The following is a 16716-nucleotide window of genomic DNA, read 5'->3' as shown; positions in this document are numbered from 1 at the left end:
AGACCCCCTCCCCTTCCCGAGCTCTGCGAGTGAATGCTAAATGTGGCATTCCAGAAACTAATGAGGGCTTTAACCTTTTAACCGCCGGGATGCACACCCATCGCAGGTAGACCTTTCCACAGATTTCCCAATAAGGCACGGTTGCATTGTTAACAAATTACATTTCTGGGGAGCATTATTAATGGGAAAGTTAACGCAGGGCAACGAAAGTGTTTCTTGGTAGGCGACCCCAATCTGGAGCAATGCAATGGAGAATGGAGGAACATTAAATTGCAGAAAGTTTGTAATATGTATGTGAAGTTTCCCGGCCCATAACGTCATCTATCCATGTTCTCCAGAGATGCTGCCTGGACCTCTGAGTGACTAACACTTTGTGTCTTTTGTTGTAAACCAGCATCTGCATATTTTCCAACAATCAACACAAGTTAAACTTCAGGCAGAAACAGGGTAACTGATAACAAATAAACTAATCACCTTCAGATCTTTTAATCTTGGGGCATTGATAGTGAATGAGTTGTTGATGATAATGCTGCTGAATGTCAAGGATAGCTGTTCATTCTTGCCTTTATTGAAGACAATTATTACTTGCAACAAGAGTGCCACGAATGCTACTTACCAGGCCACGTCTAAATGTGGTCTAGGTCTTGCTAGAGAGATGCATGGACTACTTCATGTATTATTTAGCTTGGAATGAATTCAAATATTGCACAATCATTAGTAAACATCCCCAGTTCTGATACTAGTGAAGGAAGATCAGTGATGGAGAGCTGAAGATGTTTTGGCCCAGGACACTGCTCTGAGGAGTTCCAGCAGTGGTCTTCTGGTCTGGGATGATCAAGCTCTGTGACAACGACCTTCCTTTGTGCAAAGTATAAATCCAACCATTACTGTGTTTTCCTCTGGGTGTGCCCATTGACCAGTTTTACCAGGGGTCCTTGATGTTACAATCCATAAAATGCTGCAGTTGTGTCAAAAGTAGTCACTCAGTTCTGGAATTCAACCCTTTGGTCCATACTTGGACTGAGTGGAAAGCTTCATCAGCCTTATGAAGGCTGAAGCCAAGAGGTTACAGTGAAACCATAAACAGGGCATTATTGAGCATGTAATTGATGAGCATGTAAGTGCTGCCTGATACCACAGTTATAATAATAATAATAATAATAATAATAATAAATGTTATTTGTTGGGTGCCTTTCAGACATCTCAAGGACACCTTACATAGATTAACAGGAATATAAACATATAATCAGAGTAAAATAAATAATAAAGACATCGCAGAGACTCAAACTAAAAACAGAATTCAGTCCAAACACAGAAAATCAAAAACACAATGTGAAGAGAGAGCAGCGGCAGCCAAAGCGCGCTAGCGTCCACTCTCCCTTCACGGCAGCCATCTTGGACAAAGACTAACAGGATTACGTAGAGACAGAAAATCATAGCCCCACAATGGATACCACTGTGGGGGAAGGCACAATGTCCAGTCCCCACCCCAAGTTCACCTTAAAGTCAGGCCTATTGAGGCCACCGCAATTGCCTCTACGGAGGCCCGATGTCCCTGGCCGTTCTCACCGGGTGGTGTTGACCCGGCGTTGGGAGAGTCCTCTCAGCGGCTGGGCCACCTGGAACAGCCGCTTTCTAGTTGGAGACCGCGGCTTCCGAAGCTGACAAGGCCGTGCCGGTTTGGAGCTCCCAGGCTCCCGATGATGAAGTCGGCGCCGCCCGCTCCACTCCGCAGACCCGCAGCCCAGAGGTGTTGATCTCGGCTGTCTCAGCTCACCGGAGCTCCAGTGCGTTGATCCAGCGGTGCGACCCAGGCAACGCATCGCCCGCTCTGCTCCACAATAGCGCTCCAGCGCTATGCCGCCATCAAGGCCGAGGTGCTGGGCGGTCCCCGCCAGGAAACGGCGCTCCAGGCCCGCTGGTAGGCCACGAGGACGGGTCGACGGGCAGCCCGGAGAAAAAGCTGCCTCACCGACCAGGTAGGGACCTAGAAGTAGAGTTGACACCTACCCCCCACATTAAACAGTCCATATCCCCTACGAACGAAAAACAGCTCACTAAAAACTATTAAAAAAAAGCGAATTAAAACAGACGGCTGCTGGCTAGCAAGATGGCTCCTCAAGATGGCTCCTGCTCCGACAGTTATGCCCCTGTCCCACTTAGGAAACCTGAACAGAAACCTCTGGAGACTTTGCGCCCACCCATGGTTTCAGTGCGGAATCAGAATCAGAATCAGGTTAATTGTCATTTGGACCCCTGGAGGTCCAAACGAAATGCCGTTGCAGGTGGCAGCCATACATTACAGGTAAATAGACCCCAGACAAAACCCTTACATTTAACATAAACATCCGGAATACCTGTGGTGGGGGCGCAATAAGTCTCTCAGACTGTTTCCCCCCCCCCCCATGTCAGGTTTCCCCCCGTGGCGATGGCGAGGGGCATTAAAGCCACACCGGGTGGTGCGATCACAGAATAAGATGTTGGAGCCCCGGTGTGCGCTCGCAGAGTATTAGGCAGAAAAGCTATTTTGGCAATTTGGGGCATTTTTTCACTCTGTTGTGAAGATATATGTCACACACTAAGAGGTTGAGCTAATGTGTCCAAATTGTGTGTTGCAGTAATGTGAAATGTTCCCATTAGTTCAGAATGAACAATTGAGAGAGAAGGATTAAGAAAAGAATAACAAAGTTGTTGCAGCATAATAGCAACTTCAGGGAAGTCCTTGAAGCTCCGGACCGGGATTCCGCTACCCACCACAAAGCAGCCCCGGTTGAACTGGTGTGGCCGCTTCTGTAATGAGAAGCTCACCACGTGTGAAATCCCGACGTGAAGTTTCAGCAGAGATTCAAAAGATTTCCACCCCCTTCAGACATCACACCAACATAAAAATTCAAACACACGAAAACACAGAAAAAATAATAAAAACGCAGTATTGGGTATCTGCTTTGCCAGCACACACCATTCACCTGATGAGTGTTGTTCAATCAGTGCAGTAAGACCATGCAAAGGAACCAGCTTGACATTTTACTGCAGATGTGCCATCAAAAGTATTTTATCCGGATCCATCAGAGCATGCTTTGGGAACAACTCCATCCAACACCACAAGAAATTGCAGAGAATTGTGGACGCAGCCCAGACCATCACGCAAGCCAACCTCCCTTCCATTGATTCCATCTATTCTTCACGCTGCCTCGGCAAGGCCATCAGCATAATCAAGGGCAGGTCTCACCCGGGTCACTTCCTATTCTCCCCTCTCCTATCAGGCAAGAGGTACAGAACAGGGAAAATGCACACCACCAGATTCAGGGACAGTTTCTTCCCAGCTTTTATCAGGCAACTGAACCATCCTATCATCAACTAGAGAGCGGTCCTGTCTGAACATCTACCTCATTGGAGACTTATCATTGGAGACTTATCTCATTGTAGATCATCTTCAATCAGACTTCACCAAGCACTAAATGTTATTGCCTTTATCCTGTCAGCACACACCCATGCACCTATGGACAGTTTGATCAGCAGTAAGACCATGACCAGCTAACATCACCTGTGTTGAAATTCAGCTCTTTTTGGACCATCCAACACCACAAAATTGGACCAAGGCAATGAAGAGGTCTATAGCGGAATTTGGACGCAGCCCAGACCATCACACAAGCCAACCTCCCTTCCATTGGTCCGAGCGGAACTCAGAAATCAAGGGCATTTCCACCCGCAGACTTATATTCTCCCCTCTCCTATGGAGGTATACAGAACATGGAATCCACACCCCCAGATTCAGGGACTATATCATCCCAACCATATCAGGCAATGAACCACCTATCACAATTAGAGAGCGGAAACTGTCTGAACATCTACCTCATTGGAGACTTATCATTGGAGACTTATCTCATTGTAGCTCATCTTTAATCAGACTTTACCAAGCACTAAATGTTATTCCCTTTATCCTGTCCCTGTGCACTATGGACAGTTTGATAGTAAACATGACTCTAACATCACCTGTGAAATTCAGCTCTTTGGACCATGTTTGGACCAAGGCAATGAAGAGGCCTATAGCTGACTGGTCCGAGCGGAACTCAGAATGGGCATTTGTGAGCAGATTATATAAAAGGTTATGGAGGTATACAGCATGGAATCCGCCCCTTTGACCTACTATATCCATGCCAACCAAGTTGGCATTCTAGGCTAGTCTCTTTTATCTGCATTTGGCCTATAGCCTTCGAAACTTGAAATTCATATCACTATCTCAATGGTTTTTAAATGAGGAGGAAGTGACATTTGGTTACGCTGGGAAGAACACCCTTCACCATTTTGCTAATACATTTTTGGATGGTAGTTGACTGGATTGAATTTGTCCAATGCCAGATTATTGATGAGGGAGTGTTGCTTGGTTGTGCCGTGGACAGCACCTTTCGCCACTTTGCTGATGTTTTAGTGGACGGTAATTTGCGAGATGAGATCTGTGTCCAATGTCTTGTGATGGGACACGCCTGCACAGCTTCCATTCTACCAGTTGGAGCATAACTAAATCATCTAAACTGTCCAATAAGAAGATGATGAGCCACACTGGCAACAAGACCAGGGAAAGTAGAACCATGCAGGTTGGCTTGGATTAAATTAAATTGAAATAAATGCTGAAATAAAAAAAGTAAACGTTAGAAATATTCAGCAGACCAAGCAGCATCAATGGAAAGTGAAGCAAGATTAATGTGTCAGCTTGATGGCCTTTGCTCAGAATTGAAAAAAGTTAGAAATGAAAGATGTTTTGAGTTGCAGCCAAAGGTGGAAGGGTGCAGGGGTATTAAAGGAAAGGTCTGTACATGGGGGAGACCAGGATTACTCAAGTGGTGGTGATGCCGGCTGCAACAGTACGGTTGAGATGTGCCTTGAGGTGGTGTAAGGTTCAAGAACAGCTTCTTCCCACAACCACAAGGCTCTTGAACACTACACAATGCTAACTGATCAACTAGGAACTCTGGTTGCAAAAAAGACTTAGGACTTTTTTATCACTGGTATTGGGGGTTATTGATTAATTGATTTTTTGTTTATTATACATTATATTTGTGTTTTTTTTTACAGGCCTGTTATGCTGCTTCATGTAAGAATTCAATTTCCCATTGTCGGTACAGGTGATAATTAAATATTTCTGACTTGTCTCTTGGTTTGATCCACGCTCGCCTTGAACCACTAGGTGGCTCTGCAGTTCCAGGCTCCACAACTAGAGGGAGAGTTGCTGGGATCTGTACAACTCCTGATACAGCAGAAGTCACCACAATGAGGATGACCATATATTAAGAACGTACCTTTCCAATGAGACACATGCCCATCACAAAGGTTATTCCTCTCCTTTTTAACTATTCCCACCGCATGGCCAAAGCTAGTTATGGGAATAACCGTTGGGCAGCAATGTGACATTGTCCAAAAGGTGCAAAATCAACATGAGGAATTCAGACAGGACGAAGGACTGTCGATTGGACCCCAATATTTCTAAAGCTCCAGTCAGAATGCCCACTATGGAAGCTGTGCCCAAGCTTTGGACTTCAGCCAAGATGTCGGGCTGCAGGGGCTCCTCAAGTAACAATTGGTTTACATCTGGGCATTTGTAATATGGGGGCAAGATTCATCAATCATCTATTTTACGATGTGATCATGTACTTCTTCATTTGGGAAACAGTGATCCTAAGATGGTAACATTTACTACTTGGACTGAGATTGAGAAATTTAGGGGGGATCTTATAGAATGGTGAAATTGAGGGGTGATCTTATAGAGACTTACAAAATTCTTAAGGGGTTGGACAGGCTAGATGCAGGAAGATTGTTCCCGATGTTGGGGAAGTCCAGAACAAGGGGTCACAGTTTAAGGATAAGGGTGAAATCTTTTAGGACCGAGATGAGAAAACATTTTTCACACAGAGAGTGGTGAATCTCTGGAATTCTCTGCCACAGAAGGTAGTTGAGGCCAGTTCATTGGCTATATTTAAGAGGGAGTTAGATGTGGCCCTTGTGGCTAAAGGGATCAGGGGGTATGGAGAGAAGGCAGGTACAGGATACTGAGTTGGATGATCAGCCATGATCATATTGAATGGCGGTGCAGGCTCGAAGGGCCAAATGGCGTACTCCTGCACCTATTTTCTATGTTTCTATGTTTCTTTGTTTAGGTATGAGAAGCATAGACAGTCCCTGTGGATGGTCGGAACCTTTTGCCCAGGGTAGAAATGTCAAAGACTAGAGAGTGAAACTTTAATGTGAGAAGGACAAAACATAAAGGAAATCTGCAGGGCAAGTTGTTTACACAGAGTGGTGGGTGCCTGGAACATGCCGCCAGAGGAGATAATAGAGGCAGATATGCGAGTGGCATTTAAGAGGCTTTTGGATTGGCACATGGTATGCAGGGAATGGAAGGATTGGATCATTGCAGCCAGAGGAGATTAGTTTATCTCGACACGGGCATTTTGAGCTGAAGAGTCTGTCCCAGTGCTGTGCTGTTCCATGTTCTATGTTCTATGAAGTTACTGTAGTGTGTTAAACTTAAATGAAGGCATTTCCAAAGATATGAAGGCAGAATTAACAAAAGTAAACTGGAAAAGTAGATTAAGTGGTAAAACAGTAGATAAACAGTGACAATATAGTAAAGAAGGCTGAGAGACAGGGACATTCTTATAAACAAGAAAATATGACTACATTCGTAATAGCAGAACAACATTGAATACGAGGGAAAACGTCAGAGATATTTAAAAAAACAAATGCTTCTGCAATCATTCAAGAATTAAGACTAACTAAAGGTGAACATTGGAGGCAATTCAGAGAAGATTAATGGTTTCTGGGATGAAGAAGTTGTCTTATGAGGAATGAGTGTCCAAGGTTGTCCTATTAGAAATTAATTGAATGAGTAGTGTGCGTATGCAAGTGTGTATATATAAATAAATATATGATCTGAAAAAAGATGTACTGTATATGTGAGTATGTGTATCTAAACACACACTGAACTTTTTTCTCATTTATTATATTGTTTACAGTGTACTATATTTACATATTCTGTTGTGCTGCTGAAAGTAAAGGGCCTGTCCCACTGCGGGGACCTAATTCGCGAGTTTAGAAGTTTGCCCTTGACTCATATTCACAGCATGGTCGACACGAGGTCCTAGGAGGTCTTTGTAACTCTCCTTCATGCTCGAGAGTAGTCCCCGCATACTCGAGGCCTCAGCTAGGCCGCGCCGCTTTTTTCAACATGTTGAAAAATGCTCGCGAGTAAAAAAAGGTCGCCATGGAAAAAAAAAGATTTTTTTTATTCGTAGGTTTAGTCGAGGTAGATCGTAGTAGGTCGTAATGCTGTCATAGGTAGTCGAAGGCAATCAAAGGTAATCGAAGTTAGTCGAAGGTAATGCTCATTGAGAAAAAAAAGGTAAGTAAACCGACCGGTATTGTTAAATGCCCGCTAAACTTTATTAAATGTTGTCTGGCTTCTTAAAAGTGTCTCCACTCCTTCTTCCCCCCTTCTCTCACATTGTCTCCCCTTCTCTCCCCTTCTCTGCCCTTCTCTCCCCCTTTCTCCCCTTCTCTTCCCCCCTCTCCGCGCTCTCTAAAGGACTTACCGTACACTGTGCAGCCGTCTTTTACCTTGCTCTTCATCGTGGGTGTGAATTTCAGACAGCGTTCCCCCACTTTTCTTGGCCTCCGCCTTTGCGATGTGTTTTGTGTGTGTGTGTGTGTGTGTGTGTGTGTGCGCGTGCGTGCGTGCGTGCGTGCGTGCGTGCGTGCGTGCGTGCGTGCGTGCGTGTGTGTGTGTGTGTGTGCAAAACTTCGATCCAGCTCGCGGTTTCATTGACGAGTGCCCTCGAGCTTGAAGGCTGAAGACAGTGGCTGAAAAATCGCATTAGTGGGACAGACCCCTAAGTATCTCATTGATCTATCTGGGACATATGATAATAAAACACTCTTGACTCTCTTGATTTTATGAAAGACTAGACTAATTGGGACTCGTTGGGTCCCATCATCACACGGGAGGGCTGGTCCCCCAACGCAATAATCCACCTTTGCACCAATTCCAAAATTGGTGGCCAGTGGAGGGGGGGGGGGGGGGGGGGGGGGGGGAGCTGGAGTGCTAGTATGGGTGTTGTGTGCTGAAGGGACTGGTTTCCAGAGGGCTAGTATGGACATTGTGGGCCGAATGGATTCTTGGGCTGGCGGCTCAGTCACTCAAGCCTGTTGTGCTGGCAGCTCACTCACTCACGGCTGGTGGGCTGGCAGTTGACTCACGGCTATTCCTTGAAATTCCATTTCATGCAGGATGCAAGGCCACCAAATTCAAGTGCAGTTTTTTACCACTTCAAGCAGGGTGACAAGGCCACCAAATTCAAGGCCAGTTTCATTCCATTTCAAGCAGGGTGCAAGGCCACTAAAGACAGTGAGTCGTGACCTCTCCCTCCTCCATCTTGCAGAGACTGAACCACGCCCACACTTCTGGGTTTTATAGACCCTCCCCACCTCCCACAAGAAGGGTCATGGCATTCATGGTGTGATTGACAGGAGAGAGAATCTCAACATTTTTAAACACTAATAACTCTTTTATTTTTCATCGATGGGAAAAATCCTCTTATCCTGGGCAGCGGCGGGGGACTCTGACTAAGATGGCCAAAAATCACAGCCGTAAGTGGCAGCGTTTTTTTCTAATATCAATATATAGAACAACAGGAAGTGGTCAAGATCAATGTTTTAGTAATATCGATATGAGGGAGCTTGACAACATATTACGTAGAGGTATCTAAAACCAATGGCTATATTTTGAGAGTAAAGAGTCACCCATTTAATTGAAGATGAGGAATATTTTCTTTCAGGGAATTGTAAAGATCTATAGAGCCAGCCCCATGGAATATATTCAATGATAATTTTGATCGATAGAAGAGTCAATGTAAATGGGAATAGACAGGAGAGTGATGCTCTGGATAAAGTCAGTTCAGATATGTTCATATCAAATAGGAGCTAAATGACCTCATGCTCCTATTTCTTATGTTCATATGTCAATGTTGATGATCCCTGAACCAAAGATGTTCTTCCTGTTGCAGACACGAGCTGCAGATATTGAACAGCTTTATAATTAAAGAATGAATGAAAAAAAAGGTAAAATAAGTAAACAGGTAAAATTAAGAGTTTGGTTTATTATTATTACTTGTACCGAGCTTTCATGCATATATTTTTAGTAGGTTAGATTATTGTAATGGCATCTTTACAGGTCTCAATAAAAAATCAATTAAACAACTGCAGCTTATCCAAAATGCCGCTGCCAGAGTCTTGACCAACACCAAGAAAATGGATCACATTACACCTGTCCTTAAATCTTTGCACTGGCTCCCTGTGTGTAAGAGGATAGATTTTAAAATTCTGTTACTGACCAACAAGGCACTGAATGGTCTAGGTCCAAAATACATCTCTGACCTACTTGTTGTATATGAGGCGCCTAGACTCCTCAGGTCTTCAGGGACAGGTTTGCTCTGTGTTCCCAGGGTCAGAACTAAAAAGGCTGAAGCAGCATTTGGTTTTTATGCTCCACACCTGTGGAACAAGCTCCCTGAACACCTGAGGTGTGCACAGACTATAAGCGCATTTAAATCAGGCCTAAAAACACTGTTGTTTACTATAGCTTGTCCATAAACCCGACATGCAGGTAATCTTAACCGTCTAATTTTAACCCTTTTATGTGCTTTTTAAAATCGTATTGTTTCATTGACGTTGTTTTATTATTTATACATTTGTCGTATTGCTTATTTTGCAATTTTTAATTATTGACTATTTTATTTTTTCTTTCCTGTAAAGCACCTTGAATTGCTGTTTGCACGAATGGTGCTATACAAATAAACTTGCCTTGCCTTGCCTTGCCTTTTATGAGATAAGCTAATCTCCTCTGACTGCAATGATCCAATCCTTCCATTCCCTGCATACCATGTGAAAATCTGTTGCTGCGGATGTGCGCGGTTTTGGCGCCGTTTAGAGGGGGCGGGTTTAAAACGCAATTTCCCCTAGGCTGTTCCAATCGAGGATGTTCAGCCTAGTTAATTATTAACGGAAAATTCCATCGCTTTAGCTATTATTAGTTTTAAAGGCTTTATATAATTGTTGTAGTAGTTTAAAAATTAACCTCTAAACCCGCGACCACCGGCAACCGGCAGGGTCTCATACAGCAGACAACAGAAGGTAGGCTGTTTATTTTTACATTAAAAAGGGCTTCTTAAGATCCCTTTATACAAAGTTTAAAGTTGCGAGTAGCTCATTTTGGGCCCATTATATCCCGCAGTATTTTTCTGGGCATTTGAGGGGCACAAATCTAGCGCAATAACGTCTAGCCAGCAATGTGAAAGCGTTCTAACCAGCGCGTTCACAGGATCCCACTAGAAAGCCGATTTAAATGAACATTAATTTACAGCAATTGAACACTAAATTCCTTCCATTTGGCCTAACTAATTATTAATGTCAGGTCATGAGATTTTTAAAAATGTTTCAATCTATGATAACTGAAAATTTCATTCAGTTTTTATTGTGAACGTTATTTTTGTCTGTCCTCGAATATTGTTTATGTCCATACACTCAATAGGGAACTATTTTCCGAAAAAATGGCCATAATCAGGGTGGAAGTGGGTGTCAAATTAAATTTATTTTTATGCTGGGGGAGAAAAGACTTTTTTTTAAATCTTTCCCCTGCTACGGAGAACCCCAAAATGTAATTATTTACCTGTTGTCCTGTACGGATACAGGGTCTCATAACATTAGTCGTGTCGGGAATGTTTGAATGCACCGTGGAGCGGCCTTTTAAAATCGGAACCCGACCTTTTCCCTGGGGCTCCGTTGTCGCGGAGCTGCGGAATTACCCACCATTGCGGAGCTGGCCGAGTTCGGAGCGGGAGGAGCTGTGGTGGCGCGCGGCTGCGGCCCGACCCTGGAGATTCGGGGGCTCCAGCCGCAGGTCTGGTAGACGGTGACACCGGGAGCCCGCGGGTCCCTGCTGGGAGGCCGCTTTTCGGGCCTTCCGCAAAGGCGACTTCTCCCGCCCGAGTTGCGGGGTTGAAAATTACCTGGAGCGGGGCCTTACATCACCGCCCCGCGCAGCTTGGAATGGCTGTGGGACTTGTTAGCGCCCGCCAGGGGCTCCAACACCAAGACCCGGAGCGCGGCCTTGCATCACCCGGTGTGGCTTTAATGGCTGCTGGACACTTACCATCGCCCGACGGGGGCTTTGACTCTGACATCGGGAGGAGAATGAGGAGTGCAGGGGAGAGATAAGACTTTGCCTTCCATCACAGTGAGGAGGAGATTCACTGTGATGGATATTTGTGTAAATTGTGTTGTGTCTTGGTTCTTTATCTTGCTTGTATGACTGCAGAAACCAAATTTTGTTTGAACTGCTCCTTGATTATGCCTGCGGCCTTGCCGAGGTAGTGTGACGTGTACATGGAGTCAGTGGAAGGAAGATTGGTTTGTGTGATGGTCCTGACTATGCCCACAACTCTCGTCAAATTCTTGTGGTCAAACTATGCTGTGATGCATTCTGATCAAATGCTTTATATGGCATATTTGTAGAAGGTGGCGGAGGTTGTTAGGGACGTGCCAAACTCCCTACACCTCTAAGGAAGTAGATATGTTGGTGTGCTTTCATGGCCATTACTTCAATGTGGCTGGTCCAGGACAAATTGCTGCTGATATTTATTCCTAAGAATATTAAACATTTGACCATCTCTACTTTGGTGCCATCAATGTATATTGGAGTGTGTGCACTGCTTCACTTTGTGAAGTCAATCACAGTCACCTTTGTCTTGCTAACATTGAGGGAGAGGTTGTTATCTTGGCACTTGGTTATGTGGTTCTCAATCTCTCCCTGTGCTCCGTTGCGTCATTATTAGATATCTGGCCCACTAGTGGTGTCATCTGTGAATTTGTAACTTGAATTGTTATTTACCTGCACAGTCATGAGTGTATAAGGACTATAGTAGGGGGCTGAGAACCCATCCCTGTGGGGTGTTGAGGATTAGCGTAGAAGATGATTTGTTACCTATCCTCACTGATTTTTAGAGAGATAGATTAAATAAATGCAAAAATAAATTAAGGTGTGCATGATAAATTCTTAGTGGGTTGGACAGGCTAGATGCAGGAAGATTGTTCCCGATGTTGGGGAAGTCCAGGACAACGGGTCACAGTTTAAGGATAAAGGGGAAATCCTTTAGGACCGAGATGAGAAAAACATTTTTCACGCAGAGAGTGGTGAATCTCTGGAACTCTCTGCCACAGAAGGTAGTTGAGGCCAGTTCATTGGCTATATTTAAGAGGGAGTTAGTTGTGGCCCTTGTGGCTAAAGGGATCAGGGGGTATGGAGAGAAGGCAGGTACGGGATACTGAGTTGGATGATCAGCCATGATCATATTGAATGGTGGTGCAGGCTCGAAGGGCCGGATGGCCTACTCCTGCATCTATTTTCTATATTTCTGTTTCTATGATTAAATGAGCGATGTGTTGCAACTGTAGTATGTGCACACTGATGTTGGCCACTGCAGCTCATGGTGACAACATCAGCAGCTAGCATCCACATTAGGAAGAACTCTTAATGCATCACAGCCCTTAGATTTCAAACTGCATAACTGATTAGCAAGTGGGAAAGGAGAGGGTAACCGCGGGGTGCAACAGGTACGGAAGGGGAGGGGGAGGGAGGGGGGGGGGGGTGGGGGGGGGGGGGGTGTGCAGAAGGCTGTATTGGGGAATCTTTAGCCAATGTGTGAAATTCTTGTACAGGACAAGAGCAGAAGCCACAGAGCAAAGTGAGCAAAGCATGGTCATAGAGGAAACAATTCTTGGGGGGAAATTAAAGTGACATAGCAGTGATGGAAGGGATGTGTAGGAGGGATCTGCAGATGCTAGTTTACACCGAAGATAGACACAAAATGCTGGAGTAACTCAGCAGAACAGGCAGCATATCTGGATAGAAAGAATGGGAGATCTTTCAGGTCGAGACCCTTCTTCAGACTGGTGACGTTTCAGGTCAAGACCTTCTCCAGACTGGTCTGAAGAAGGGTCTTGACCTGAAACATTACCCATTCTTTCTATTCAGAGATGCTGCCTGTCCCACTGAGTTGCTCCATCATTGTGTCTATCTTCATTGTTAGAAGGGAATTTGGTTAAGCAGGTCGCTAGTTTTTTCAGCTGTTCCTTGCAGGCAGCCCCAAAGTCTGTGCTACCTGCCTTTTGTCAGAGTTGAGGACATCTGCTCAGGACTGGAGGGGACCTTGGTGAGGATAAAGATCGCTTTACCGCGCACAATACTTTTGTATCAATACTTCCCACACACTGAACATAGTAAAACCAGACAAGACAAATACTCAAGTTGTGGCTGAAAAGAGAAGTTAAGATAATATTTTAGAGGAAGAAACTTACAACGTTGCCAAAGAAGAAGAATAAGTATGAGGATTCGGGGAATTTCCAATTTATAAAAGGAGGGCCAAACCATTTTGATAGAATGACAAAGTAAGATACAAGAGTATTTAAGAAAGAAACATAGAAAGGTTACAGAGAAAGGTTGAACAAGTTAGGGCTTTATTCTTTGGAGCGCAGAAGGTTAAGGGGGGGACTTGATAAAGGTTTTTAAAATGATGAGAGGGATAGACAGAGTTGACGTGGAAAAGCTTTTCCCACTGAGAGAAGGGAAGATTCAAACAAGGGGACATGACTTGAGAATTAAGTGACTGAAGTTTAGGGGTAACATGAAGGGGAACTTCTTTACTCAGAGAGTGGTGGCTGTGTGGAATGAGCTTCCAGTGAAGGTGGTGGAGGCAGGTTCGTTTTTATCATTTAAAAATAAATTGGATAGTTATATGGACGGGAAGGGAATGGAAGGTTATGGTCTGAGCGCAGGTATATGGGACTAGGGGAGAATATGTGTTCGGCACGGACTAGAAGGGTCGAGATGGCCTGTTTCCGTGCTGTAAATTGGTATATGGTTATATGGTTATAGATAAAATTGCTGGAGAAACTCAGCGGGTGAGGCAGCATCTATGGAGCGAAGGAAAGAGGTGACGTTTCGGATTGAGACCCTTCTTCAGACTGATATGGGGGGGAGGGGGGGGTGGCGGGAAGAAGAAAGGAAGAAGCAGAGACAGTGGGCTGTGGGAGAGTTGGGAAGGGGAGGGGAAAGAAGGAGAAAGCAGAGACTACCTAAAATTGGAGGTCAATGTTCATACCGCTGGGGTGTAAACTAGCCAAGCAAAATATGAGGTGCTGCTCCTCCAATTTACGGTGGGCCTCACTCTGGCCATGGAGGCATAATCAGACTGTAATGATTTCTGCAAATGTGTAAAATGGTGAAATTTTAAAATTCATAAACATTTATGTGAGACAAACTAAAGCAGGGAAATTGAGGAACAAGGAAATGTCAGTGAAATGTATTCACATATTTTGTGCTTGTCTTTGCATGAGAGGATGCAGAAGTCCTCCCAGAAATAGTGGAAACAGCAGTAAATGAGGAACTGGACAAAAATTAGCATGAGCACAAAAAAAAGTATTTTGGAAATAAATAGAATAAAGGCCAAGTTTACCAGCTTGATTCCTGGCATAAATGTTCTCACTTGTGGGGAAATTAATGAACAAGAAATATGAATTAGTAAATGCAATTGAGAAGCAAAGCTCACTTAATTAGAACATAGAACAGTACAGCACAGAGACAGGCCCTTCGGCCCATGATGTCATACTGACCAGTTTACCAAATTACACTAATAGAAACATAGAAACATAGAAATTAGGTGCAGGAGTAGGCCATTCGGCCCTTCGAGCCTGCACCACCATTCAATATGATCATGGCTGATCATCCAACTCAGTATCCTGTACCTGCCTTCTCTCCGTACCCCCTGATCCCCTTAGCCACATGGGCCACATCTAACTCCCTCTTAAATATAGCCAATGAACTGGCCTCAACTACCCTCTGTGGCAGAGAGTTCCAGATATTCACCACTCTCTGTGTGAAAAAAGTTCTTCTCATCTCGGTTTTAAAGGATTTCCCCCTTATCCTTAAGCTGTGACCCCTTGTCCTGGACTTCCCCAACATCGGGAACAATCTTCCTGCATCTAACCTGTCCAACCCCTTAAGAATTTTGTAAGTGAATTTTGTAATCCCATCTGCCTGTATATAATCCGTAATCTATCCATCCCCTACATGTTCACATACCTGTGTAGATAACTCTTCGAAGTTACTATCATGTCTGATTCTGCTACCACACCATACCCTGCCTCCATGTCCTCAGCAGTCCCTTTCAAACTCTTTGTGTAATAGATTTGCCTCACGCATCTTCTTTAAACATTTCCCCTCTCATCTTAAAGCTATGCCCTCTAGTATTTCTACCCAGGGAACAAGGCTACAAGACTACAAGGAACAAGGGATCTGCTCCGCCTATTAAATTTTATAAAATTCTATCCAGTCTCCTCTTAACCTCCGACGCTCCAGAGAAAACAATCCTAGATTGTCCAAGATGTAGGAAGGGACTTCAGATGCTGCTTCAAACCGAAGATAAACACAATGCTGGGGTAACTCACTGGAGAGAATGTGTAATAAGGTCTGGATGAGCAAGGACCGGAGCTGGGCGAGAGTCAGAGTGAGGGTCTGCTGGTGCTGGTGCATCGCAGCCAGTGTAGAACACGGGTCATGGAAGGAGAACTGTAGCAAAGAGCCACAAAAAGGACTATCAGTCTGAAGAAGGGTCTCGACCCAAAATGTCACCCATTCCTTCTTTCCAGAGATGCTGCCTGTCCCACTGAGTTACTCCAGCACTTTGTGTCTATCCTAGATTGTACAACTAGTTCATACTCTTTAATCCTTTCATCACTCTGGTGAATCTCTTCTGCACCGACTCAACATCTTTCCTGTCATATGCTGGCCTGAAATGCACACAAGGAGGAAGGAAACAGTTACACAGAGCGATATGCCTTATCCAGTAGGTGGCATTTTGAGGCCTCTGAGAGAACTTAACTTCTTTAAATTTTATTCAACGAACATTCAACCTATTTCCGTTAACACAGGAAACAGTCGGTCCCTGCCCCAGTGAAAACTGATTGTTAAATGTTACTCAAATAGAGAACATTGAATATTACATAGTGCATGCTCGCTGCACAAATTTGAAACAGTTTTGAAGATCAGAAGATATTCAAAGGTGAGTTTTGCTCCATATCAAATATTACTTAGAAATATTTATCATTTGGAACCCATGATACCACATGGAGCCATAATGAAGTGCGATAACTCGGATTCCATGGTTGGTGTTGCTCACAAAGAACTTTGTCACTCTTTTAAAGTCATAACTCAAGGTATGAAAATTCAAGGTTAGAAAAAAAAGTGGCAAAGACAACCTTAGAGAACTTATTTACATTAATGTTGAAAACCACGCTTTGCTCGTGTTGTCAAGAATTTAAATCTTGTTGCAATCTATGTTTTTAAAATGGTACGAGATGCCTCCTGAATCCTGTGTTCATTTCTTTAAGTTGCATGAAATAAATTTCATAACTGTAATATTGCATGCAGTTCCAAAGCAAACAGGTTGACAGAATAGAAGTTCTTAGTAATTACGAAATAACTTGACCAATTCCTAAAAATGTCCCGGAAACATTGCAAACAAACAATATTGAAATAACATTATGTATATTTTTCTTGATGTTTTATCTTGTGAAGGATAAAGAAATGGCAAGTATTGGAAAGGGCAGAGG

The 16716-nt window shown here is 44.0% G+C and overlaps 1 protein-coding gene across 1 annotated transcript in view; it reads left to right on the top strand.

Annotated features, from left to right (window-relative positions):
• The first annotated feature begins 15871 nt into the window (after window positions 1-15871).
• apbb1ip (amyloid beta (A4) precursor protein-binding, family B, member 1 interacting protein) overlaps window positions 15872-16716 on the top strand; it is a 168363-nt gene continuing 167518 nt past the window's right edge. The window contains exon 1 of the mRNA XM_055652177.1: window positions 15872-16166. The gene's annotated coding sequence lies outside the window, so the exon portion shown is untranslated. The remainder of the gene's footprint in view (window positions 16167-16716) is intronic.

The sequence above is a fragment of the Leucoraja erinacea genome, chromosome 2 (assembly GCF_028641065.1).
Source record: "Leucoraja erinacea ecotype New England chromosome 2, Leri_hhj_1, whole genome shotgun sequence".
Taxonomy (NCBI): Eukaryota; Metazoa; Chordata; class Chondrichthyes; order Rajiformes; family Rajidae; genus Leucoraja; species Leucoraja erinaceus.
Note: the sequence above shows the minus strand (reverse complement) of the source record. Positions and strands in the feature narration are given on the sequence as shown.